This window comes from Protopterus annectens, chromosome 11.part0, assembly GCF_019279795.1.
Source record: "Protopterus annectens isolate FY-2018-M chromosome 11.part0, PAN1.0, whole genome shotgun sequence".
NCBI classification, from domain to species: domain Eukaryota; kingdom Metazoa; phylum Chordata; order Ceratodontiformes; family Protopteridae; genus Protopterus; species Protopterus annectens.
This window is the reverse complement of record NC_056745.1, coordinates 76,596,163-76,612,453: the sequence shown is the minus strand read 5'-3', so window position 1 is coordinate 76,612,453 and position 16,291 is coordinate 76,596,163.

Sequence of the window (16,291 nt, the reverse complement as noted above, 5' to 3'; positions counted from 1 at the left end):
ATATATCCACAGCGTGAGCCATGTTGTCAACGTCTGTCTTTCTCCTCTTTTTTTTTTTTTCTTTCACTAACTTTCTTCAATTCTTCCAAGTTCAGTTTTGATTTCTTCCTTTTAACACACCCTTTGCCTCATTTTTTTACTTTCACTGTTGTAAAAATGATGCCTTTACCCATAGACTGAAGGTTTTCTGGTAGCTCAACATTATCATTCCCTGTAACCTGTGTGTTACATAACGAAGCAGTGTCCTTTTTACAATGCATTCTCGTTGCTTTATAGATATCAATCAGTTTCTTTTTCTTTTTTGTTATTTGTTATGAACGTCTTCCTTTTTTTTTCTTTTCTTCTGTATACCCTGAATCCTCATATTGCTTAATGTTTGTATCTAGTCTTTTATTTATTTATTTATTTGACATTTGTTAACTGGGAATGTCCTACTCAAATAGAGCTCTTTTTCAGCGGAGGGACTGGGAGAAAAGTTAACATAAGTTTAACAAAGAGGTTTATCAAAATGACAAAATAACAGTAAAGTAACAATATAAAACAGTGAAATACAGAGAAAAATGTATTTCAATAAAAAACAAGCTGAGAAATAGAGTAAATAAATTGCTGTTAACAGTTAAGATAATTCACAAGAAACAAATTAATAGCAACAATAGAGGAAGGGGCAATAGAGATATAAACATGCAGGGTTCAGGAAAGGTAGGATATTAATGGGGGGAAGAGAAAAAGGTAAGTAAAGGTAAATAGAAGCTGAAGCAACATGAAAACTAAAAATGCAGAAACATTGAGTAGAACAAGATAAAGAAGGTTGAGACAAGAACAGTAAAAAAAGAAAAGGATATAGGTGAATTCCAATTAAAAAATGAGAATAGAAAGTAATTAGGTAAAGAAAGCTCAGGCATTGTTTTTACATTGGCATTTACAGTTGTCAAGCCTTTGAGGGCTTTTTTTGAGTTCCGGTGTTTGAGGTATTTTTTCACTTTTCTTACAATAGATGCTTCCTTTCCTAAATGTGTTGTGTTTGCACTTTGCCTAATAGTATTTATCTTATCAGTCCAATCATTTAATACATGTACTAAGAGTTTTCAAAGCCGTGCCAATTGCACAAGTGCGCTCATCATCAGAAAATCTAGATTTCCTACTAAAAATGATAAGCAAATCATCAGACTTATGATGTGAGGAACATAGATCACCAGTGTTATTAGGTGTTACCTTTAAATATGTATTTATTTTTTTATTTTATTTATTTTACATTTGTTAACCGGGCTAGTCTAACTGGATACATGTCCATTTACAGTAGAGGCCTGGGGAGAAAAGCTCTACTAGAAACACTAAAAATAAGAAAGCAGTTCTAAATCTAAACAAGATAATAAGGATTATAAACAACACTAAATGTAGTAGTAACATAGAAAAATGAAAAAAATATTACAGGAAATGGCATACAGGGTAAAACAACTGTTTTAACAGTATGATATAAGAAATAATTTGCAGTAGATAATATTTAATGTTCATAGGTAGTTCCTATAGGTTTCGATGATTATGATTTCTACAGTCAGAGGTAGTGAGAAGAGATAACTTAATTAAACAAAGTAGGATCTTGTAAAATATTAGTGGAGAGGGCACAGAATTAGTCAGCGTTACTGCAGGGGCATAGCCAATGAGATTGGAGGTGTCTTTTGAGATTTTGTTTAAAGAGGGGTAAGAAGGTGAGTGAAGTGAGTTCATTAGGTAGTAGGTTCCAGACTTTTCCAGCAGTGTTTGAGAACAGGGAATTCCCTGCCAAGTTGTTGGCCTTGATTATACTAACTAGGAGTTTGCTTGAAGAGCGTAATGTATTAAGATTTTTGTAGGGGATGATGAGGTTAGACAGGATAGGAGCGTTATTAGGTTGATTTAGGATTTTATGGCCAATGGTAAGCCAGGTAAGATGGAGTTGGTTTTGTAGTTCTAGCCAACCGTTTTAGATTCTGACAATGGTGAGTTCTAAAGGGATTCCCAGAGGCAAATCTGGCAATATTATTGTAGGAGTTAGCTAACTTGAGAAGATTCTTTTTTTTCAAATTACTGTATATGGGTGAGGCGTAAAGAAGCGTTGACATTAGATGGGAATGGGCAGTTGTGGTTCTGGCTATAGGAGTCAGAACATATTTAATCCTGTATAGGGAGCCCATTTTTCTATTTACTGTTTTTATAGTGTTGTTAATATGACTATCAAAGGTAAGGTTATTATCTATTGTAATTCCTAAGAGTTTGGTGGTGGAGTCTGGGGATATGAGGGTACCAGTGTTAGATATTACTGAGAAATCTACAGGGGAGGACTTGCTAAAAGGAGTAAAGAGTAGGAGCTTGTTTTTTTTGGGATTCAAGAGGAGACAACATTTTAAAACCCATGTCTCCACAGTATTGAATACCATCTGAGTCAGGGATTGCAGTTCAGAAGAGGAATTGGCTGAGCATATGATTGTTGAATCATCAGCATATTGAATACAGGTAGCTTGGGGAGTTGATAAGTATTGATCATTGATAAATAGTGAGAGCAAGAGAGGACCTAGAATGGAGCCCCGAGGGACTCCAAGGGTGACAGGAAGGTGTGATGATATGTTGTTCTCCCAAAGCACTGCCTGCTGCCTATTACTGAGGTAGGAATTGAACCATTGTACAGTCTGAGTGTCAAGAGAAAGGGATTTGAGAATATTTATAAGCAGAGGGTGGTTTACCATATCAACGGCTTTAGAAAGATCAATGAAGAGTACTGAAGAGAGGATTTTATTATTACGGTTTCTGATAATGGAATCAGTGAAGGATAAGAGGGCAGTGGTGGTACTGTGAAATGGTCTAAAACCATGCTGGCTATTAGCTAGTATATTATATTGAATTAAATGTTCTAGTAGCTGACGGTGAATGCATTCTTCCATGATTTTAGATAAGGGTGATAGAAGGGCTATGGGTCTATAGTTAGAATATTCATATGAGTTACTATCTTTGTGTAGGGGTATAATGCGAGAGATTTTCCAGATGGCTGGGATAGTTCCCTCATTAATGGTTCTGTTAATAAGGATAGATATAGGATAGGCTACGACTTTTGCAGCTTTTTGTAGATATTCAGATTGTATCTGGTCAGCAGGAGTACATGGCTTAATTTTTAGGAGAAGTTTAAAGATGCAGGTAGTAGAGATGGGTTGTAGTCAGAAAAAAGGGAGAGTGCTAGAATTGGGGGTAGAGGGGCTTGAGCTATCTGGGGATAGTTGACTGGACAGAGATTGTATAGCTTCTGTGAAGAAGGTATTGAAGGCATTGGCAGTTTGCTAGGGGGTGTTAAGACTAGACTCTAGTGGTGCTGAAGTACTGGAGTGCCCTGAGTGAAGAAGTCTATTGATACTTGTCCAGACCTTTTGTGGAGTATTTTGGTGGGTTTGTTGCAGTTTGCAATAAAAGTTATTTTTGTCTGTGAGTACAGCTTTTTTGTTATATTTCTCAGTTGCCTAAAAGTTTGCTGGTCTGAGATATTTTTGGTGGCACGCCACTTAGACCAAGATTTGTTCCTGATTAGGATGTTTTGTCTGGTTTCTTTTGAGAGCCAGGGGGCTGGTTTTGACTTGATTCTAATGGAACGCTTAGGTGCATGTTAGTCTAGGATAGTTAAGAATTTAGAGTTAAAGTATTTAACAGCCTCTTCAAGTGGAAGTCTTTTTAGAGGGTTCCAGTCACATGCACTCAGCTCACTTTGGAATTGTGTAAGGTTAAAGTGTTTGGTATTCCGTGAGTTTTTATATGTGGGGGGGTTTAAAATGTCATTCTTTTGCCTAATACTATAGGTCAATGAGTGATCACTTATATCATCAGGTAAGGTTCCTATCTTATAGGTTTGGTGAAGTTTATTGATAAGAATCCAATCTAAGGTGCTCTCTTTTTTGCTTGGTTTGTTTATTCTGGTTGTGAAGTTGATGGTTTGAGAGAAACCATGAAGGTTGATATGGGAGGTAGGATTTTCAGTGTTAACACATTTCCAATCCATATTAAAGTCCCCTAGTATTGTTGTTTCTTGTGGGTAAGTTGTTGACACCCAGTCTAGGATAACCTCTATTGTATTGGTATTATTACCAGGTGGTAGGTAGATACATATAATGTATAAGGACTTACTTGGGTTGAGCTGTAGTCTGGAAATAAGGACTTCTGCATTATTGTCCAAGGGTGGGTTATATGGTGAAGAGGTGATTTGCAGGCCATCTTTAAATAGAATTGCTACTCCCCCTCCCTTATGCTTTATGTGGTCTTGTCTCAATATATTATATCCTGGAGGGATAATTTCAATATCTTTAGTTCCAGGTTTTAACCATGTCTCAGTCAGACATAGGATATCAAAGGTGTGAACTACTAGAAGAGCATGGAGATGGGCTACTTTATTGTTTTAACTCTGAATATTGAGTTGTGCTAGCAGGAGTGAGGTGGGAGGTTTAGAGGGAATTAGTGGGATAGAAGGATTGTGGTTATGAGTTTCATTTGTTGAGATATTTGTCAGGCCAGGGTTAGGATGAATGTCACCATCTTTTAAGGAGAGGTTTTTTAGTCTTAGTCTGGGATTATGTATATTAATATTTGGATATTTTTCTTTCTTTACTATGAGACTATAATATTTAATGTGTGTAAATCTGTGGTATTTGGCTAGCAGGTAGTTAGGTATGGCTGTAATGTTTATATGACTATGGGAGAGAGTAAGAGTCTATGTAGCTGTTTGTTTGGAGGGGTAGTAAAACTGAAGATGTATCAGGTTTTCATAGGAGGTAAGGAGATAGGCTGAGGTTAGAATAGGTATGAGTGTGGTAATGAGTAGTAGCTTGGTAGCTAAGGGTAGAGTGAGTTAGCATGTTTGTTGTAGGCATGTTACTATGTTTGGATAAGAGTGATTTGTAGGTGTTAGGATTAAAGTAAGATAATTAGAGAGGAAATAGGATGTGGTTAATTAGTTTAAGTGGAGGGAAATTGTTAGTGGTTAAATGTCAGGTGGGGCTGTGGTTCTAAACAATTAGAGTAGTGGGGATGTCTAATTGGTGGGATGGGGAAGAGGGTGTGGTAAGGAGGTATAAGTCCAGGGCCTCTGGGGGTGGGTGAGATTTGGGGGTAGTAGAGACAAGAGAGGGAGGAGTGTTGAAAAGAACAATCAGTGAAAGAGCATATGATGTAAGGTAGAGTAATATAAGGTGTGTAAAGAGATAGGGTAGAAGTGGGAGGAGTATAGAAGGGGGTTTAGTAGGTAAAATACAATATATAAAAAGATGAAGTGGAGTGCAATAGAGTAGTCACAGAGATGAAGTGGAGAATATTTAACCATGAAACTTGGGCCAGGGATAGGAAAAAGATTAGATGCAGAGGTAGCAGGCAAAGTGAGAGGGGAGAAGAGCTGGGAGAGGATGCCACCTAGTAGAAGAACTCTAAAGTACAGTGGAGATTCTGAGAGGACAGGCCAGGGATAAAACTAAGAGGCGAGAAGTAAGGTACCAAGCTAGTATGGAGGAAAGGTACACAGTCTATATGGGAATGGCTGCTGGCTATCCTGGCTTAAAGTGACCTATTAGTCACCATAAATTAGTTGTAACAATTCTAGAATGTACTGGCAGGTTTAGGATACAAACATACTTTTGCTTCCTTTCTTATACTTTGGGGAGCAGGATGGTAGTTGCTATGCTGTAACACCAGCTTGGAGTGGGTCCTTAGCCTTCAGGTCAGAGGAGTCAGATTCCCAAGGACAGGATATGGAGCTCAGTGCGCTGGGTATTTTGCTTCCTTTCTTATACTTTGGGGAGGAGGATGGTAGATGCTATGCTGAAACACCAGATTGGAGTGGGTCCTTAGCCTTCAGGTCAGAGGAGTCAGATTTCAAAGGACAGGATATGGAGCTCAGTGAGCTGGGTATTTTGCTTCCTTTTTAATACTTTGGGGAGCAGGATGGTATGCTATGCTGAAACACCAGATTGGAGTGGGTCCTTAGCCTTCAGGTCAGAGGAGTCAGATTCCCAAGGACAGGATATGGAGCTCAGTGAGCTGGGTATTATGAGGGCTAAAAGCGCTGGGGCCAGGGTCGCTCAGCAGCTTGGGCTTCCTGGGATATTAGACATACCATTTAGAACACTGTACAAGATAATTTTGCTTTAGCAAATCATTAATGGCATACTCATTTAAGGAATCCATTTTTAGGTTCAAACAAATAAAGAGTTCTAAGACAAAAGAATTATCAATTATGTCAACCTCTATGAGTTAAATCACACAAACACTATACAAATAAATATTAAATGAAATACAATAAAGTTGTCACTGACCGACAACACCTGTTTTGAAAGTCATACAAAAGCTGGATTTTCTTTACATCACACATAGTAGCACCTGATTTTAACAGTAAAGATCAATAAATCACAAACCAACACAGGATTGTTTCAGATAAGGTCTGGATTATCTTCTCTGCAGTCTGTGTGAATTTATAGCTGACTAGGCCCCTTGGGATGGTTAGAGTTTGCTGCCTAAATCATATCCTTTTCTAACAACAAATGGTGAAAATTTAAAGGTAAAACAAATAAAAATCAAAGTAAATCTTGTCTGCATACTATTTCTTTTTAGAAGGAGTGAAACATAATAGTAAAAATAAAATATAAATCAAAATAAACCTCTTACCAGGCAACTAAACAATCAATTGCAAACTAACACAAGATTGTTTCAGATAAGCTCTGTGTGATGGTAGTTCTGTCATGTATGTACTTAATTAAAATGTCATGGACAGTGACACAGTTGTCCTAGAAAGATGCAACTTTCTAATATGCATTTGTGATGCAACTCTATTAAATATGTTGTAATCAAAAGATAAAAGGTTCTGAGTCTGCAATCAGGGATTATACTGCTGGGTAAGAGATGTTTGACACTATGTTTTATTTGAAGTATGACAAAACAGTTTATTATTGTGCATATGAGGCATAAATAGCTGTAAAAATAGCGTTACTTCAGATATTTTTTTAAATATTCAAGAAAGCAAATATGTTCTGCAGCTATATGCAGTCCTTTTTTGTCTGCTTAATTTACTATTGTGTCCTAACTCAGATCTTGTTTGGTTACTTATGTGAGCTCATTTAACCTATATTTCATGTTTTGATAAGCTGTCCTTTCTGTTATGCATTAATGTAGATTTTAATGTGACCAAGATTACATCCTTTGGAATTCATCTTCTTTGCTACTTGTTCGCCATATGAAATCCTAATGCATGCCATGATGGCAGTCTGATACTAATGAAATAATTGGGATGCTGCAAGTAGAGTTTTATACCTCTTGCTGGGGATGTTTAGTTGGAACTGATGAACACTTAATGGGTTGGCAATTATCCTAATAAAATTAAAGAAGCAGAGCAGGCTAATTTTAGTTTAACATTATTTTCCTGTTTCCGTTACATATTCCTACCGTTATTCTGGCAGCCCTTTTATCTCCTAATGATCTTCATCTCTCTCGAAGTCAGACCAGCATTTCATTAGGAGACCTTAACATTATTATTATAGCCCAGCTCTGCTGGTTCTAAAAACTGTTAAGAAAATGAATATTCCTTCCAATTAAAGCACAGTATCACCATATAGAAAGCACTTAAAAGTTCAAGCAATATAACATCCTCAGACAAATGTATTAACAATCGGAAATTGTTTAATGCAGCACATTTCTTAGGCACCAGTGCTTAAAAAGAATGATTGTGTTAAAGTATTTGCAGATAGAAAAAAATATAATTCTAAACTTCATGGCACACCATGATTTATGAACTCTCCCTGGAAATATTTAGTTCCACTGCTGTGCACGTTCCTTCTCACATAAATTTATTGATTTCATGACTTTGCTGGGTTGAACTCAAGTTAAGTTTTTGAGATAGCTGAGACAGGCATGCATTTTACAATTTTTTTACTAGTCAGAAAAAACTAGATTTGCATCTAGTAATGACTCAACCATAATACTAAATGAAATTAAATAATAATGTATTAATTTGATTACTTCTTTATTTATTCTTTGTCTTTTTGTTTTTCTTGGGACTTCCAACTCCATAGAGCCCATTTACAGCAAACACCCAGGGTGAAAAAGTTCATATATACTAAATCTAATTGCACAAACTCTACAACATAAACATAAATCCCTCAAGCATGGAAATGTGTATGTGATTAAGAATATGTAGGGAGTATTAAGATAATAAAAAATGTGCAAAACAGTAATTAAGTAAATAAATTCCTCTGTTCAATACATGCACATTAGTCAGTGTTCATAATCAGGTTATACTGCATGTAGTATGCTTTTGCACCAACACTGAGGAAGCCTAATTTGATTTTGCACCAACACTGAGGAAGCCTAATTTGATTTTGCACCAACACTGAGGAAGCCTAATTTGATTTTGCACCAACACTGAGGAAGCCTAATTTGATAGCAGTCCGTATGACCAGCTAGTACTATAAAGCAATGAGCAAATGGCATGGCAATAGTATTAACATCTAATCAGTGCATGATGACACGCAAATGAGAGTTTGCACATATAGGCCTCTGTTCACAGCCATCAGGAGCTGAAGCATGCACATAGTTCCTTCTAAACATTTATTTATTTATTTCACATTTATTTACTGGGAAATTCCAAATGGGTGGAGATTGCCTGTTTTCAGAGGAGGCCTGGGGAGAAATGCTCCATGTGATACAGTACAATACAAAAATATTTAAGATGTACAATACAGCGAAAATAAGTATATTAATAAACAATCAACATAAAGGAAAAGCATGCCAAAATGACTGCAGATGCAACAGATGAATCTGTTTTGAGTGGTTTACCTTCATATGTGCGTGATGCACATAGGCGATTACAAGAAGGTCGAAAAAAGGTTCCCAAATATCCACAAAATCAAAAAAAAATTGTCCGAATGTGCAATGAGCGAATGCACATTGGCATTCGCTCACTGCAGATTCAGCATTTTGGGTGCAGATTGCACTATAGCAGGGATTGGGAAATGGTTCATTTCCCCACTGTAGTGCGATCTCAGAGTTAGTATATTAAAGTAGGGGGGTGTGCAGGGAGGCTTGCCCCCCTGCATTACGATGTGTATTTGCATTTTTTTTTTTGAAAATCATCAAATCTGTTCTTCCAGATTTTGACATTCGAACTTTGGTGACATTCGACGTTACGTTTTTCACAGTTTTGAGTTGCACAATAGTGCGTTCATATATGTCATTTACAGACATATGAAGGTAAACTGTTTTGAGCAATAACTGTTGCACAACATAATTTGATGTTCATAAGTACCACTGACCTCCACGTGCGAGTGGGACACATGGGGTGCAGTCACAAACGATACAAGCAAAGAATAACATATCACCAGTTTGTTGGCCATCAGCTGATGAGCTAATTCCATTTTGATTTTGATATTCTGAAATCCAATCAGCCAATCAACCTACCGGCTAATTAGAAGTAAAAAAAAACCCTTCAACCCAAGCAGGTTCATCTCCGCACTAAATTGCTGCAACTGGGAATCACTCAGACAGCTACCCCTTGAAGCCGCAGGCGACTCCTTCAGCATCACCTTCCTTGGCATACTAAACTGCCATGCCCCCTATTGAACAGTCAGAGTCAAATATAACTATGCATCCTGGCTTAGTAAGGACTGCAGATCCTTACTCAAGGCTAGAGATAAGGCATGGGAACAGTCCCACAAACACAAAGCCCCATCAACAAGACAATGATACCTAGAACTGCAAAATAAACCCAAGAAATTAGTAAAGTCAGACAAAACCAACTACTACCATAATATCCAGAAAAAATACCATAATAACCCACAAAATTTCTGGGCCGCAATTAATAATATACTTCTACCAGGGAAATCAGTTACTCCTACCCAATCAGCCATCAATCCTGACAGCATAGCAACCCAGTTCAATAAATACTTTACTGAAACTATCCAAACCCTTGCTAATTCTCACACTGTCTCCACCACCCCAACCCGATCCACAACCCAACAAAGCACTAACTACCAAATTAGCTGAAACCTCTTTACATTCCACCCAGTGTCTCTGGATACCACAAGAAAACTACTAAGAAAACTAAAATCTACCACATTAGGTGCCGACAACCTCCCAGCAGAATTTCTGCAAATCGCAACAGTTGCTTTAGCATACCCAGTAGCCATACTGAAAAACAGATCATTATCAGAAAACATGGTCCCAGATATTTGGAAAATCTCACTCATAATACCCTTACATAAAGGAGGTAATTCAACTGAACTTACTAATTATAGGTCAGTTGTCATCCTGTTCCCCTTATCTAAAATCCTAGAGAGGACTATACACTCTCAATTAATGACTTACCTTAACACAAATAAACTATTGTCAAATACTCAACATTGTTTCCACCCCTCTCACAGCACTACCACAGCCCTCATCTCCTTCACAAATGCAGTGAACCACTATAGAAACAGAAGACTGTTTGCATCTGCTACATTTTTAGACTTGTCAAAGGCCTTTGATATGGTCAATCATGACTAACTCATCAGCATTCTCTCCACCCTAAATCTCAGTAACTCCACTATCACATGGTTCAGAAGTTACCTATCAGGACGACAGCAGGCCATCCAATGGCAACAACAACTTTCTCCTCTTCTCCCTGTTACCTTAGGGGTTCCACAAGGCTCTATCCTTGGACCTCTACTTTTCACCCTCTTCACCAACCAGCTCCACACCGCCACACTACAAGCCACTGTCATACAATATGAAGATGACTCTACACTAATCTGCACAGCTTCCTCCCTTCATGACCTCTACACCACAACCCAAGACTCCTTCCTGTCCATAGAAACATGACTCAGCAACTGCCAACTCATACTAAACCCCAACAAAACAAAGCTCCTTCTCTTCTCCCCAACAAAATTGACCCCTTCCTCCAAAACGTTCACCATTCTATGCAAAAATAAAACCACCACCACCCCTACAACTGATACCAAACTGCTGGATGTAGAAATCGACAACAACTTGAAGTTTGATATACACATAGCACAAACCATTAAGAAGGTCCACCAGAAACTAGGTTTACTTTAGAAAAACAAACAATTCCTAATTAGACACTCAAAAGCTACTATTGCTCGCATGCATCTCCTATCCCCCCCCCATATGCCTCCCCAATCCTAACCAACCTCCACAAATCTGAACTAACCAAACTCGAAGTTTGCCACTGATGCCCTATACAAAACACATCACTGTACAGCTCTTAAACAACTAGAATGGCTAGAACTTTCTCAGCTACCATGCTTTAAATCAGTTAACCTTTGCCCATAAAATATTGCATCAATCAGACAAAACCCTTACCCTCCAAAAAGTATTACAACCATACATCACTTCCAGACCCCTCCGCTCTAATAATAAATTCCTACTAGACACCACCAAAGCAAATAACACAGCTGGAAAATCACTCTTCTCAAACTACATCCCTAACATTTGGCACAAATGGTTTACCTTTATAACAGCGAAACACAGTGGTGTGATTGTTCATATGAGCGAATCGGAACCACGAAAATGAAAACAGCGACAGTTTGAAATGTTCGAAAATCAGCAAATTGAAAAGCAGATTCACTGATTTTCAAACATAAATGTCAACAAAAAAATGTAATGAAGTATAAAGCAAAGGGGCAAGCCCCCATACACCCCCCTACTTTAATATTCGAACTCCGAGATTGCACTACAGTGGGGAAAGGGACCATTTTTCGATCCCCACTATAGTGCAATCCGCCCAAAATTGTCGAATGTGCAATGAGCAAATGTCACTGTGCATTCACTCATTGCACATTCGAACCTTTTTCCGTTCGGCGTTTGCAAACTGCCTTTTGTATAATTGCTGTTCAACCTTGTGCAATACTCCCACATGAAGGTAAACAGGCACAAACTTCCTCTGTACATCCCTAACATATGGAACAAACTGCCCATCCTAATTACTACCTGCTGCTGTTTAACACAGTTTAAAAAACTCCTGAAACTACACCTGAAAGACTATTGGCTCTCTTCTTGTAACTGCCCTGGATAGACCTCTAACTGCTTAACTCTACATCTCTAACTAACTTTGTATCTCATTGCTCTCCCAATAAATCCTAACTGAGGCATCTGTCCTCTCCTTCTGTCAGGAGTCTCTTTTTCTTCCCAAGCATGACAAATGATCCATACTGTGATGTCTATTGTACATGTTTATCTACAACATTTTTTTTTTTTCAATAATTTTTATTTTTATTTTTACATTAATAAATGTCACAACTAAAAACCATCTTACAACATGACCGTGTGCATATATATATATATATATATATATATATATATATATATATATATATATATATATATACATACATACATACACATACATACATACACATACATACATATATATATATATATATATATATATATATATATATATATATATATATATATTTATATACATACATACACACATATATATATACATACAAATACACACATATACATATGTTATACATTGATGTCAAATACCACAGGATATAGGTCATACAACATATCTATTTACACTATGTACATAGATGCTTTCATTGTTAATTCCAGTTATATAGACAATATATACATTCGTAATATCCAAGTTATTATTTAATATCTGAACTTGTATGTGTTCTTTGGTTCCATTATAGTGTATTTCTAAGTTGCTGTGTGATGAATTATGCTAATATGATGTTAAAGGTTTGTTCCCAAATTTCTCTGGATTTCATGTTTTTGTTTCTTTTATCTATTACTATTTTATGAGCTAAAAGGTGTTGTATAGCTACTTGTTTAAAACCCTCCCAAGAGATATTTATCGTATCTAGCCATTTAAAAGCTATATACAGTTTCATTAGTAGGAAAATTGTTAAAAGTGTATTTGCTTGTTTTCTTGGGATGCTGGGTGGGAGAAAGTGTAACAGAGTGAATTCCCAAGTTAATGTTGATGTTTGATAACCCGTTTTTTGTAATTGTACCTTGAGAGAGTTCCAGAGTTTATAGTCACATTTACAGCTCCAAAATACATGGATTAAGTCAGCTATCTGGTCCTTACAGTGTGGGCAGAAAGGTGATTTTGATGTGTTAAATTTGTGTAGGATTGCAGGTGTAAAATAAGCATTATTATTGATCATGAGCTGAGTGTATGCTAACTTTTTGAGGTGTAGAATCTTCAGTGTTAGATTGATTGCCTGGCTTATTTGCTGATCATCTATGGATGGTTTAATTTTTCTCCAGTAGTTAGAGAAGAGGAGGTCCTTCTGGTATTTGATTTAATTTATCATTTTATATGAATTGGTAATAGTTTTCTTTGTTGTGATAATAGTTTTTCAAAGCCTGCTACAAGTTTCTATGTCACTATTGGTCGTAGTAATATTTTGGAGATAACTGGAACACAGTTCTTTGATTTGTCTTAGGATTATTATGTGTGATTTAGGGAGGTTTAAGTTGGTCCTCATTTCTTGTATTGAACAGTTAAGATAGGGATAGATATCTTGGATTGTTTTATCTTTTAGTCTGGGAAAAGGGACTAAGTCCAGCATCTTATTGTTTATTTTTAAATTTGGGTTTTATGAAGGGGTTGCAGTATTGTCATGGCATGTCTAAGGTTCAAGAATTGAAAGAGTTTTTGTGCTAGGTTGATAGAATGTTTTAAGGGCTCTATAATGTTATAAGTTTGTATTTCTTTCTGCTTCAGGAATGGAAGTGCTTTGGGATTGAAACCTAGAGCTTTAATATATCTATAATATATTGTCACCCAGAGAGGAGACCAATTTTCCATTGACGGGTTATGTTCAGCTATTCTCAATATTCTGTTAGTGTTAATGATCGAGTAGTACATTTTAAAATCTGGTAGATTTAGCCCTCCTTTGCTTTTGGGGAGTGTTAATTTTGGATAGGAGATTCTGGTTTTTTTGGGTTCCCATATAAATTTTGCTAGGAAGGTATGAATTTGTTTGAAGAATTTATTATGTATTGTTGTCTGTGATGTCATGAATATATACATTAATCTAGGTAAAATGTTCATTTTGATTATTGATACTTTGGCCAAGAATGGTAGTTTTAGGTTGTTCCATCTTTTGCAGTCTTGCATTATATTTTGCCATTTAAGGTTTACATTGTGTTGGTAGAAGTCTTTGTTACTCTGGAAAAAGGTGATTCCCAGGTATTTAGTTTCTTCTTTAATTTTTATTGTGTTTAACAATGGTATTAGTGAGATGAGTTTGGGTGTTTTTAGGGGGAAAATATTAGTTTTACTAAGGTTTAGTTTGTAGTTATACATAGTCGAGAAATGTTCAATTGCAGCTATTATTTTGTTTATATCTGAATTTGGTGTAGTGCAGTATATGTTCAGATCATCTGCAAATGCAGTGAGGTATATTTTGAAGTTGTGTATTGATGGAGGATTGTGATATGTATTTTGTTTAATGTATAGAAAGAGTGGTTCTAGGTATAGGTTAAACAGGAAGGGTGATAGTGGGCATCCTTGTCTTGTTCCATTTTTTATTAGAATCCTATTTGACCAAGTTTTATTTATATACAGAGATGTGTATGGGTTGCTATAGAGAGTTTGGATGATCTGAATGAAGTTATTGGGTATATTAAAGTAGGGTAGTGTTTGGAGTAAGAATTCTAGATTAATCCTATCAAATGCCTTGTGGGCATCCACTACCATTGTGTAGATGTTGATATTGTATCGGTTAGCGTAGGATATTAGTGCATCTAATGTTAATGTATTGTCACTAGTCTGTCTATGTGGTGTAAAACCGGATTGTTCTGGGGAGAGGATTTTTTCTATCAGGTTTTTCATTCTGTATGCAAGTATAGAGGTAAATATTTTAGTATCTATATTTAAGAGGGAGATGGGTCTGTAGCTGTCGGGGTTTTTGGGGTCTGTGTGTTCTTTTAATATAAATATAGTTTTAGAGGCATTAAAGTGGATATCATTTATTTTATAGTTTATTATGTAATTCAGTGTATAGTATAGTAGTTTGGCTATCAAGGGGGAAAATGCTTTGTAAAATTATGATGCGAGTCCATCCGGACCCGGAGCCTTATGCACTTTTAAGTGTTTGATTGTTGTAATAATTTCACTGATGGATATCGGCTCAGTTAGTTTTTTTTGTTGGTCTAAATTGAGTTTAGGGAATTTCAGTTTTTGAAGAAAAAGAGTTCAATCTTCCTTTGAGGTTTGTAGTATTTGTGCTCCATATATTTGAGAGTATATTTGTTCAAATGTTTTAATAATGTCTTCATTTTTGTGTAGTTTTTGTCTCTGTAGTTTATTTCTGATATATTGGAGGCATTTTTGTGTTGGCAGATAATTCTGGCCAGAGCTCTAGATGGTATTTGAGCTTCTTCTGCGTAAGTGGCTAACATTCTGGCTTCATAGAAAGATAGGTTCCTGGTTTCTAACATATATAGATCCCTTTGCAGTTTTAAAAGTTCTGTTTCTGTTTGGTTCTTAGGGTTATTTATTAGTTCTTTTTCAAGATGCTCTATTTTCCCTTTCAGTATATGCTCCTCTTCAGTTGTATTGTTTTATAGTATGTTGCTTTTTTGATAAACAATCCTCTGATTTGTGCTTTGGTTGCAGCCCATTCTATGTCAGTTGGTACTTGGGAGTTAATGATATTTGTAAGAGCTATTTTTAGTATTGCTTCTGTTTCTTTTATTACATCCATTTTGGAAAGTAAATTAGGGTTTAATGACCAATTATGACCCCTATTCTCTAAATATATCTTTTTGTCCCAGTTAATGTTCAGTGTGATTTTGAAGTGATCTGAAAAGAACCTGGTATGTATAGTTATTGTTGGGTCCATGTTAATGAATATGTCAGAGATTAAGAAGAAGTCTATCCTTGACCACATTTTGTGGCATTGTGAATAGAATGTGAATTTCCCTATTTTTATCTGCACTGTTCCCATGTTTAAAAGGGTCATATAGTTTGAAATCTTGTTTGAGTTCATTAAGGGCTAATGTGGCTTGTTTATTATGTGATTTGGTCAGATTAGATTTATCCTTTTCTGGGTTTTGATATGTATTCCAGTCACCTCCAATCACTAGGTAGTGATCTTTAAATTGGTTTAAGGTTGGGTAGAATGACACAAAAAAGTGTTGTTGGTTATTATAGGTTTTGGTATTGTAGGAATATTAAATGTTACATAGCACCATCTTCCCTCCTTGTCAGCTTTGGTTTTAAGTATTTTTTCCTTAAATTGGTTTTTAATTATTATGGCAGCCCCAGCACTGTTTG